The 12,514-nt window shown below is 42.4% G+C and overlaps 1 protein-coding gene and 1 pseudogene across 1 annotated transcript in view; both read right to left on the bottom strand.

Moving 5' to 3' along the window:
- Window positions 1-10,317, bottom strand: part of ERMP1 (endoplasmic reticulum metallopeptidase 1) — an 86,275-nt gene extending 75,958 nt beyond the window's left edge. The window contains exon 1 of the mRNA XM_025360042.1: window positions 10,230-10,317. The gene's annotated coding sequence lies outside the window, so the exon portion shown is untranslated. The remainder of the gene's footprint in view (window positions 1-10,229) is intronic.
- LOC112607732 lies at window positions 6,537-7,203 on the bottom strand (annotated as a pseudogene).
- Window positions 10,318-12,514: the final 2,197 nt, after the last annotated feature.

Here is a 12,514-nt window from a genome sequence, read left to right as displayed (position 1 = left end):
TTGGACATTTCTCATAAACAAGGTCACAGTTTAGTCGCTGTTCAGAAGGTGGTATTTGTAGACTCAGATCGCCAAGTGATATCCACACTTCAATAAGTTGTTCTATGATTCTTGGTTAATAAAACCCATGCTGTTATAACAAGTTTATTTCTGAGCCACATGTGTTATTAAAATAAAATATTCTGTTTTAGCACATTTTGGGCATGTTTGGTTCTTATAGAAGAGCCTGTGCTACCAGTGGTAAGTTTAGCTACCTGCCAGTTGGATCACATATAAATCTACCCAAGTCTTGACACAAGACAGTAAAATCTAGGCCAAAGGGCACTCTTCCACTCATGTCCCAAACTCACACATACATGACTGCTCTTAGCAAGCAGACTTGAAATTAATGAACACAGAATAATATCCGTGGTGGGATTGTGGATTTCAATCCTGGCCCTGCAGTGTAGGCACCACAGGTTATTTCTTACCAATGAGGAAATAAACCCAGAGGGTTTAAGGAATAGGCCCAAAAGGTCACACAGCCTGCTGTTGTCAGAGCAGGCCAGGGCCCAGGTCTCTCCCCTTTACACTCTGTGGACTAGTGTGACTCTGTGGATCATCAGCATCAGAATAACCCCGAGTGCTTGTTAGAAATAGAGAATTCCAGGCTGGGCATGGTGGCTCACATCTGTAATCCCAGCACTTTGGGAGGCTGAGGCGGGTGGATCACGAGGTCAGGGGATCGAGACCATCCTGGCTAACACGGTGAAACCCCATTTCTACTAAAAATACAAAAAATTAGCCAGGCATGGTGGTGGGCACCTGTAGTCCCAGCTACTCGGGAGGCTGAGGCAGGAGAATGGCGTGAACCCAGGAGGGAGAGCTTGCAGTGAGCCAAGATTGTGCCACTGTACTCCAGCCTGGGCGACAGAGCGAGACTCTGTCTCAAAAAAAAAAAAAAAAAAAAAGAATTCCTCGAGACCAGCCTGGCCAACATGGTGAAACCCCATCGCTACAAAAAACACAAAAATTAGTTGGGCATCGTGGCAGGCACCTGTAATCCCAGCTACTCAGGAGGCTGAAGCAGGAGAATTGCTTGAACCTTAGAGGTGAAGGTTGCAGTCAGCCAAGACCACACCATTGCACTCCAGCCTGGGCGACAAGAATGAAACTCCGTCTCAAAAAAAAAAAAAAAAAAAAGAAATAGAAAATTCCCTGGTCTTCTGTGGTGGTTGGGGGAATTGGGAGGGAGTGTGTCGCTGAGGAAACTGAATATTTAACAAATTCCTCATGTGACTCTGAGATACCTTCAAGTTCATAAACCTCTGAAAATGCTCACTGTCAGTGGTTCTCTACTCTCACTCTACATAAGAACTAGATGAAGCATCAAAAAAAAAAAAAAAAAAAATCCTGGGCCCAATCCCAGTATTCAGTTAATTTGGATGGTGCCAGGCAATTGTATAATTTTGGAAAATGGCTCAAATGGTTCTAATGTGTAGTCAGAGTTAGAAACCCATGGCCATTGTGAACCTTGGTACCAAATGCTATACCTGAAAGGGCAGCCGCCCTGTAATTCCGCCCTAGCCTTCTGGCTATGTCCTAGCTTGCAGGCTCTGAGGAAATAGGGCAGGACTCTGAAGAATAGAGAATGAATGAGGAACAAGGTTGCATCCTTTGAGAACTCTAGAGCTTTGATCAGTTACCTCAACCAAAATCAATTCCCCATCCGGGAACTACCCGTGCCCTGACATCCTCCCTTGACTTATTCCCAAGTATCTTACACTGTGTTCCCTCTTTTAGGCCCTTCAGAACAACATCTCTTTGCTGTGCTGGTATCAAGCAAAGCCTATCAGATGTTTCCAATTTGTGAACATAGTGCATCTTGTAATTGATTTGTTCTTCTCTTTGCTCTATCTACTAGGAAGCTCAGAGCCAAATTTGAGGCGCACCTTTAGCAATCATACAGCACCTTATGGCATACACTTTGCTATACCTTATTTTCCTGTCATAGCTTTTCTTTGATTTGTTTCTGTTTACCTACTTTTTACAGACAAATATCCTTTTTTTTATTTATTCTCACATACTATAAATGAATTAATTACATTATTTAAAGACTTTTCATCAATACATTTCTCTTTCTCTTGGGTCAGACAGAGAAAAAGAAAAGAGCATGCAAGAAAGATGGAGAGAAGAAGCACATGCACACAGATAATATACAGAAGTGGGAGGAGGTAAGGGAGGGTTTGTGATCATATCAGCTTTAACAGGGTGGTGCTCTCCAAGGGGCAAGAGTCAACCTGCTTATTATAACCATTTCACAAGGATCTTAAAGGAACTTCCTTCTATGGTCAAACCCTTTTGTTCTTACTCAGAATCAGTCTAGCTGTTAAGTCTGTGGTAGCTGGAGCTACAAAACCAAGGCCTGAAAGTTGCAATACTAGGTACTGTGACTGTGAGTCACCTTTCCCTTTCAGACACATACACCCCACAAAATTGATTTTAGCACACACAAAAATTGAGAAAACACTATAATACTAAATCTAAGATGATTTGCAAAGGAATATTACTTATCGAATGGCTTGAAGTAGTTTTTTAAAAACTTGGAGAGATTTTGATTTCATAATGAGTCAACAAGTCATTTTTTCTGCCATTAAAAAATCTAATTTTTTAACAAAAACACTTAGTTTTTCATGACCTTATAAACAAAAAGCTCTCATTTCAAAGTAAAAATGAAATCTAAGATTATACAGATTTTTATGGCATTGCTTTTATCTAAGCAACATATATACATGCTCAAGTAAAGTAAAAGGTTAAGTAAATTTCTGCAATAAATAGGCTGTTTTTGAAATGCAAAAAACATTATAAAGAATGCAGAATCTTAAGGGTAATCAAGTAGTCATTACGTTTTTCTTAAGTCTTCACTTTAGATGTTGTTATTTCTGGCACAGGTAAGCAGTGGAGTGTTTTTTTGTTTTGTTTTGTGTTTTTGTTTTTGTTTTTTTCAGACAGGGTCTCATTCTGTCATCCAGGCTGGAGTGAAATGGCATGATCAAGGCTCACTGTAGCCTTGACCTCCCCAGGCTCAGGTGATCTCCCTCCTCAGCCTCCCTCACAGCTGGGACTACAGGCGTATGCCACCAGCTAATTTTTGTATTTTTGGTAGAGAAGGTCTTTTGCCATGTTGCCCAGGCTGGTCTTCAACTCCTGGGCCCAAGTAATCCAGCTGCCTCAGCCTTTGAAAGTGCTGGGATTGCAGGTGTGAACCACTGTACCCCGCCATAGCAGCAGCATTTTTTATGTCCTCAAATACTGGAATCTTTGGTTACTGCCATATCAGCAAAGAAGCCAATCGTTTTAAGAATGTTTTAAGTGAACACCTTGCAAATCCTAAGGATATCTACCTATTTTTTTTAACCTTGTTTGTATTTTAATAATCTGCCTCAAACATGCCTTTTGAAATCAGGGAAGATATAGAAAAATTAATAACAGCAACTGATAGGATTCAATTCACCACACTGAAACATGTTTTTGTAAATGAGATAAAAATCCTTTCCTGACTACAGGGTTATCTCACCTGTTAGTTCTTTTCACTGCAGGGGAGAAAACAAAAAAACAGGCAAAAACCTTTTCCTCTACCCTCTTAGGTTCAGTGTCTGGGGCCTGAGAATTAAACTGGCAAAAGACAGATTAACAGGGGAAAAGGCATCTATTTTATGGATGTTAACATTTTTGCATACATGGGAGCTTCACAGAAAAGAAGAGAAAACCTAAAGAAGCAGTTAGACTTGGGAGCTTATAGATCATTTTAACAAAGGGGGATAAATTGTGGCCAGGTGACTGGACAAAGGAAAGGGGTTTGGGCTTCTAGGGGTGAAAAATTGTAGGAAAGTGACTAGGAAGTATATAGGGAAAGTAATGGAAAGCAAGGGTTGCTTTAGTAAGGTGTCTTTATACCAACTCGTCTCAGTGCCAGCTTTCTGTCTCTAGTGATAAATCACTTTCTTCATTCTGGTACAGGAGAGGGGTGGAAATTTATGCCACCTTCACAAAGGGAAATTTATGTCCTGCTTCTAGGCAGAAAAGGAAAGGGCAGAGAGCCCTTCTTACAACTGCTATTTCTCCATTGCTTTCAGCCCAAAATAATCATATGCCAAGGTGGCATACTTTGGGGTGGTATAACCTGATCCCCTTCACCATGTCACTTCTTTCTTGCCCTGTGGCTGTGCTCAGAGATGCCCTGGGGTTTCAGTGTTGATCTTCCAGAACAGCCATATGTGTCCTGTTAGGAACTATGATCTGTTGGTTAAGAAACAGCCACCTAGATAAAGTTCAAAGAATTCTGCAATCCAGATTGTGTGTGTTCCTAAATGTGGTTTGGCCTGGAGAAACAAGGACCAGGAAATCATGGAAAGCCAGGCAGATGGGAGTTAGAGAGCCTGGCAAGAGTCCTAAGCAAGTGCTCCGTGCCCCCGCTCCCACTTCCCCCTGCCCATCTCTCCAGGAAGTGGCACTCAAACTCAAGCATGTGTGAGAATCACACAGAAGGCTTATGAAAACAGATACCAGGTCTTTGCCCACAGAATTTCAGATTTAGTAGATCTAGAATGCCCAAACATTTGCAATTCTAACAAGCGCTCTAGATGTAGCCTTGCTTCTGGATAGGGACACACTGAGTAGCACTCTCCTAGGGTGGTGAGACTATCTGTCTTCCAGTCAGGCTTTGAACTGACAAAAGACAGATGAACAGAGGACAAGGCATGCATTTTATGGAGGTTAATATTTTTACATAAATGGGGGCTTCACAGAAAAGAAGTGAAGAGCCAAAGAAGCAGTTAGACGTGGAGCTTATATGTCATTTTAACAAAGGGAGCTAAATTGTGGCCAGGTGATTAGATGCAAGAAAGGGGTTTGGGCTCCCCACTCTTTCTCCAGTGGGGAGAAAGAAGCTGCTGTGGGTGAAGTTTTCCTGGGGATCTGGAGGAGGAGAAGGGGCCATGCTCATATCTGAATCTAGGTGCTAGAAAGAGAACAGCTGAGATTTTCCATACACTGTCAGTACTAGTCAGGATGAATCAGAGTGAATCTTTGGAATAGAAAAAAAAAAATAAAGATTTTGCTTTCTCATCATCATAACGCTCTTCTATTCAGTCTATGCATAGCTAGTGCAACCTTTTGCTCCACCCAACCAGCTCCATTCCCTTTACCAATTATTTATAATATGCTTGGGTCACTCACGGGAGGAAAACACTGTCAGCATCAAGAGGTAGCAGCATTTTCAAAATATATTTTGCTGTCTTGAACAAAAATCTTAACTATTTATTAGTCAGTAGTTCCATATGGTCTTATACTTTTTGTTGAGTCACAGTCTCCCTCTGTCACCCAGGCTGGAGTGCAGTGGTGTGATTTCTGCTCACTGTAACCTTCACCTCCTGGTTTAAGTAATTCTTGTACCTCAGCCTGTAGCTGGGACTACAGGCGTGCGTCACCATGCCCAGCTAATCTTTCGTATTTTTGGTAGATATGGGGTTTTGCCATGTTGCCCAGGCTGGTCTAGAACTCCTGATCTCAGGTGATCCGCCCTCCTCAGCCTCCCAAAGTGCTGGGATTACAGGTGTGAGCCACCATACCCGGCCTGGTCTTATTACTTCTATACATAAGATAGGATCTTTCAATACTTATGTAGGTGAATATTTCCCATGTTTTTTGAGGATTCCCAAAAGACTTTGGGGGTTGCCAAAAAACTTTTAGGGGTTGAATCTTTTCACAGTAACACAAAGGGGAAGCATCAATCCGTGAAAGTTCAGACCAGCAGTTTAATAACACCCTCTCCATAGCTCAGTTCCCAGTACATGAAGAGATTCAAAGCAATCTTCTTGCTCTCAGTTCTTAGAAAGAAAAATTTGAGACAGATAAAAGCAGTAATTATCTGTATTATTTAATAACTTAAATGTAATAACCTAAGAAAAAACAGATGTCAAAAATATATAGTCTAAAAAAAATTAGAAGCCAAATCCTTTCCTCCTAGGATGTCTGAAAAGGATAGATTCTATGGAGTGTGGATGAAGATAAAAAGGATTCCTACTATGAAAGATGAACTGTGGAGTCCTACTATGATTCCTACTATGAAAGATGAACCGTGGACATAGTCACTTGAGACCACTGAGAGCAATTAGCCAATTTCATTGTCACCAGGAGGGCACATACCAGAGAATCTGGGAGAAAGCCTGGGCTAGAGCCGTTAGCATTCTCAGGCCTACTGGTGCTGTGATTCAACAGGCTTTGAGGGGATGAGGAGAACCAGAGACCACCACCATCACTTGTAAAAAGCATACTATAGAAACAGCACAACTGTCAAAAATCAGCTAGAGCTTAGACTGTATGCTGTTTGAAATCTAGCCTGAGTTGCTTTCTTGTGGAGGGATTGAGACATATGCAGAGATACTTTAAATATGTGCAGGTGGCCCTTCTTTTTAAAGGATATTTCATGAGCTCTTTCTACTCATTAGTTTTCCTAAGAGTTCACCGTTTAAGCTAGAAAGATGCTGCAAGCTATCTCAGCTAGCTTCTAATTTGGACGTAGCACCAATACTATATACACAGTTGAACAAGTGACCATATCTTCCTGATTCTTCTTTGGACTGAATAGGTGTGATCTTGTTAAGAAAAATGTGTAGGCATAGGGCCAGATTTTATCAGTCTCCATCTCAGAAAAATGGTGGAGCATGCCTGGGCTCTTGCATAATTAAATGACTGGCTTTGTCACAACCTTATACTGTCTTATCCTGGCAGCAACTGCTTCAAGTTTACCATTCTCCTGCTGGACTAATGGTTCCCCAGAGATGTCATCAATCTCACGTACACCAGGTGGATTGAAGCCCAGGTTATATACTCTACTGCAAGGAGGGTGAATCCAACATCGGCTGAGACAATCTTTAAGTGTTTCAAATGGAATCTTCAAACTGATCACTAAATCCACTTCATAGATTTTTGTCTTCAAATCAGGGCTTCGGTTTGTCCTAACATCCTCAGAAAACCATCTGGGAGCCAGTGCTAGGCATACCTGTTCTCCAACTCTGATACCATTAGGCATGTGATCACATGGTCTGGAACCGAAAGACCGTTCTCCGTGTATTGTTTTGCCATGTCACTAACTTCGGTGTTGGCCTTGGTGTTCTCCCACAAGAAATGGCCATTAGAGAGATGCTGGAGGCCAAACTTCTGGGCCAAGAGGGGCAGCCAGAGGATGACCATGTGCAGGAGTTTGGAAGCCATTGCCTTTGGGAGGAGTGGCGAGGCCAAAGGTGCAGCCAAGACGACCAGAGGGTGCACCGAGAACTTTGTTTCTTGGCCCCGACCTCTGCCACCCTCTGCTGGCTCTGGTACTGTGGTTACTCAGGGAAGAAGAGACTTTTAAGACAACCCTTACCCTCAGCCCTGTGCAGGGACCAACTCAGCCCTGTGCCAGTATTTACATTCCATAAAGTCACTGCAAACACTGAGTTAGCAAAGACTGAACCATTGCTCCTAAAGGAAATACAGGGTTAAGTCTGGTGAGTCTCTGGTCACATTTTCGCCAATCAATACATAAACTTGCTTTATGTGTGTTTCTGATTTGGGGACACTTTATTTAATATATATTGTTGATTCATTAATTTTGAACTCACACCCAACAGCACTGTAACTCACACCTGAACAAAACTTATACAGGGTATTTTCTTTGCAAGGCACATTACAGCCTTCTTGGGCTTAAGGACACTTCAGTAACTTTATGACCAGTCTTGGGGGCCATTTTAAACATTGAAATCATCAATGAAAACCATGTGGAAAACATGACATTAAATGGACCATGACATTTTTTTTCTTTTTTTTTCATTTGGAGACAGGGTCTTACTCTGTCACCCAAGCTGGAGTGCAGTGGCACAATTATAGCTCACTGCAGCCTTGATTTCCCTGGGCTCAAGCCATCCTCTCATCTCAGACTCCCAAGTAGCCGGGACTACAGACCTGTGCAATCACGCCTGGCTAATTTTTGTGTTTTTTGTAGAGATAGGGTTTTGCTATGTTGCCCAGGCTGGTCTCGAACTCCTAAGCTGAAGGGATCCTCCTGCCTTAGCCTCCCAAAGTGCTGGGATTGCAGGCATGAGCCACTGTGCATGGCCGAAATTTTTTTCAATATGAGAGCTGAAACAAGAAGGCAGAGTCTATGTCACCTTGTTTGCCTCGGCTGGGGACGTGCACAACCAGTGACTCAAAATGTTTTACCACTCTGTGCGTGTCTGAATGACCATGAAAGTGCCATGAAAATTGATTTGGGGATTACAAATAGATTTTAGTGAGTAGACAAATTTGCAAATATAGAATCTGCAAATGATGAGGATCTACTATACCTAGACTTCACTCTTCTCCCTACTTATAATCTATTGGTACATCCCATTGACTGAACCCAAGCAGAGGTCAAAATAACCTGTCAATATCATCTTATAAAGGTCAACTTCCTGAGTACCAAACAGGGTAAGCAAGGGTGGACAATGGATCTGCAGGGGCTCTAGAAAATATTCAGCACATCATCCCACGTTATCTGTAGCCTTGAATGGGATCCCTAGGGATCTGCCCATTTTATAAGACATGAATTCACTCATTCTTTTCTTCATCAAGCGTTTACTAAGCACCTAGCAATAAGCTATGTTCTGTGAGGTGTCTAGTAGAGGCTTGAAAATATTAGAAGATGTTGACCCCATTATCTAAGGGCTCACCATCCAGAAAGAAGAGCTGATAGTCAACTGACACATATTTGAGCACCTCCTATATTCCAGACTTTTTTAGGTGCTCAGGATATGGCAGGTCCCAAGACAAATCTTTGCCCTGGCATAACTTACAGACCAGAGCAGAAGAAAGGCAAGTGGTTGAAAGACCTCACTGAAGGAGGGTTAGTGCTCTCATAGGAGCATTCACTCATCAGGGGAACAAGTAGGGCAGTGAGGGTGGCCACAGAATAGTAGGCAAGAGCTTTCTGGAGGCAAGAAAGAGTATGGATTGAAGGGCTCTGAGTCAATGCCTGGAACCCAGATTGGGGAAGTAAAAATGATGAGAGATGAAGGCATGTCTTTGCAAAAATATGATTATATTACTAGTCCCAGTGCTGAGAAGTGCCAAAGAGAGGGACAGGTTAAAGCACTGCATGAGACAAAATATTCCAGAACTCCTGGCTCACTGTAATAACTTCCTCAAAGACAGGGGTTCCTATCATCCCTCCCCAGCCTCTGTGCTGCACATGGTGCCCTGCACACCTCCACTTGGTAGCATGCATTCTTCTAGCCCATAGCTGCCCTTAATTGCCCAGGGAGGCCCACCTCCTCCTCAGGAGCACAAGAGTCAGAGTGGTAAAGAGAAGTTCTCCAAAGAGAGACTCAAAAGCTTAAAGAAGGTAAAATTGTGGGGCAAGTGGGATCCTGGGGTACTGCTCAAATCACATCATGCATGGCTCTCTTTTCCCTCATGGTGGTTCTGAGGTCAGGGAAATGTTCAACAACAATGCACACACTCTCCCAGTTCAACATCAAGTAGTCATGCTCCATAGAAGTTGGAAGAATGGATGGATGATGGATGGATGGATGGGAACATAGCAAAACCTAATTCTCTATACTGTGTGGGACCAGGCAGGCTTCAAGCAGTGGTTCCTTTCCCTCACTGAGGCTGGGAGTTCACCAAGTCCCTATATGCCTGGCTCTGCACTAGTCCCTCTCGCAGACATGAACTCATTTCATACTTCCAATTACCTTGAGAGGTGACTATTGTACACTCCATGTAATGCATGGTAGCTTAGTAACCTATTCCAAACATCATGGTTAGCAAGAGGTGAATTTAGACTTGACTCTAATACCTCTGACTCCAAGTCACGTCCTCTGTCTGTGTTCCTTTTCCATTTGCTTCCTCTTTTCTTTTCCTTTTTCTAATTATTTAGCAGGAAGTCCTTTTGAAATGGGATCTTCTCTGTTCTAAACAGTACTTAATGGAATACTCTCCTTGGCAAAGACACTTTAATTTCTGTGAATTATGGGAGCTCTTGCTACTCTCTCGGGAGTGTCTTGTTCTTTTAACCTTTCAAAGCACTTCCCTACCCCTTATAACATTTAAACCTCCCAAGAACCATATAGGATAATTAGGTGAAGTTATGATCCGTAGTTTCAGATGAGTAAACACAGGCTCTGAGGAATTTAATAACTAATCTGAAAGTCATGCTGTCTTACCTTGAGACAAAACAAGAAAGACTCTCCAGACTTCCAGTCTCTTCCTCCTGGCCTAGAAATGGCAAGTGGGCAACATCTTTTGCTGAGAGAAGTTCCGAGGCGAAGTTCAGGGAATGAGAAAGACCCGTGATCCGTTGACAATGCCTGTCATGGGTGAGAAAAAGGAAAATGGAGGCACATGTGCTTGGTATTTGCTATCCCAACTTACCCATAACTATTTCAAAGCCTTAAGTTGTTTCTCACCTTAATGAGGAATTATGTTAATTCTCTTACAGGTAAGGCCTGGCACATAGTTGATGCTTACTACAGAGATGTACTATAATTTACTGAGTGACTGCTATTCATCAGGCACTGTGCCAGGTTACATAGCTACATTCAAGTTTATCATTACTAAGTATTCAGATTTACTAAATTTAAACACAGCCTTAGATATACTTTGAAAAAACCACACCCCTGTATTACACAGGTCTTAGTACCAGAATTTTTAATATCTTAATAAAGAATTCTTACATGCTAAATAAGCCCAACTTAAGTTTATTAAGGAAAGTATTGGTCAGGGCACAGTGGCTCATGTCTATAACCTTAGCACTTCGAGAGGCTAAGACTGGAAGATTTCTTGAGCCCAGTTTGAGATCAGCCTGGGCAATATAGTGACACTTGTCTCTACAAAAAAAAAATATTTTTTAATTAGCCAGGTGTGGTAGTGCATGCCCGTAGTCCCAGCTACTTGGGAGGCTGAGTCAGGAGGATTGCTTGAGCCCAGGAAGCAGAGGTTGCAATAAGCTGTAATTATTGTGTCACTGTCTGTAGCCAGAGTCTGTCTCCAGAAAAAAAAAAAAAAAAAAAAAGGAAGTAAGGAAGCATTTATATTTATATCTGGGATAAAAGCACTGTCAGTATTTTAGGGATGAAGTTTACTGCCAGCAGGCACAGTGAGGGCAGGAGCTCTGTTCCATTCATCTTCATGTCTCCAGTGTCTGGCCAGATGTACATTAATATAAAAATGGATGGATAAGTGAATAAATGAATGAAGCTCAGAGCCATTTGCTGATAATGCAACCAGTGACATACTATATGTCCTCTCTTTAGTGGTCATGAAAGTTGCAAGGACAATTTTATCAACTTTGGTCCACAATTTTTTTGTAGAGATGGGGGTCTCACTCTGTCGCCCAGGCTGGTCTCAAACTCCTGGCCTCAAGCAATTCTCTTGCCTCAATATCCCAAAGTGCTGGGATTATAGGCATAAGCAACCGTATATGGCCTCATTAAAAAAAAATTGTAGAGACAGGGTCTCCCTATGTTGCCTAGGCTGGTCTCAAACTCCTGGTCTCAAGTGATCTTCCTGCCTCAGGCTCCTAATAATCATGATAATGATTATTATAGGGTGGGTTCCCTATAAAAGGGTCAGTTCACTGCCCCACCTTCACCCTCTCTCACTCTCTCTCCTTCTGTTATGTGATGATGTAGCAAGAAGGCCCTCACCAGATACCAGCACCTTGATATTGGAGTTCCAGCCTCCAGTACTATGAGCCCATAAATTTCTGTTCATTGTAATTTCCCAGTCTGTGGTATTCTGTTATAGCCACACAAAATGGACTGAGACAGGGACCTACTAAGAAGCTATGCTCTCTGTCAAAATGTTTCTGCATTTCTGAGAGGCAGTGAACCCACAATGGCTTAGCATGTGTGTGTGTGTGTGTGTAAAAGCTAAGAAAAAGTAAAGTACTGGAGAGGGAAAAAAAGTCAGTTAATAACTCGAAGTATTATTCCAGGATGTCATCATTGGCGTTAGGCTGTGCTGAATTTGAGTTTAAAAAAAGTAATATTTAGTGAAATATATTCTACACTCTTTCTATTCAAGGAACAGGGTTGAGTTTTCAAAATCATACTTGCTGGGTTTTTTTGTTTTGTTTTGTTTTTTACTATTTTATTGAGGTATTCAGTACCACCTTTAACAAGGAGAAGGCCGGGCACGGTGGCTCAAGCCTGTAATCCCAGCACTTTGGGAGGCCGAGACAGGTGGATCACGAGGTCAGGAGATCGAGACCATCCTGGCTGACACGGTGAAACCCCGTCTCTACTAAAAAATACGAAAAACTAGCCGGGCGAGGTGGCAGGCGCCTGTAGTCCCAGCTACTCGGGAGGCTGAGGCAGGAGAATGGCGTGAACCCGGGAGGCGGAGCTTGCAGTGAGCTGAGATCCGGCCACTGCACTCCAGCCTGGGTGACAGAGTGAGACTCAGTCTCAAAAAAAAAAAAAAAAAAAAAAAAAAAAAAAAACAAGGA

Source organism: Theropithecus gelada, chromosome 15 (assembly GCF_003255815.1).
Source record: "Theropithecus gelada isolate Dixy chromosome 15, Tgel_1.0, whole genome shotgun sequence".
Lineage (NCBI taxonomy): Eukaryota > Metazoa > Chordata > Mammalia > Primates > Cercopithecidae > Theropithecus > Theropithecus gelada.
Note: the sequence above shows the minus strand (reverse complement) of the source record. Positions and strands in the feature narration are given on the sequence as shown.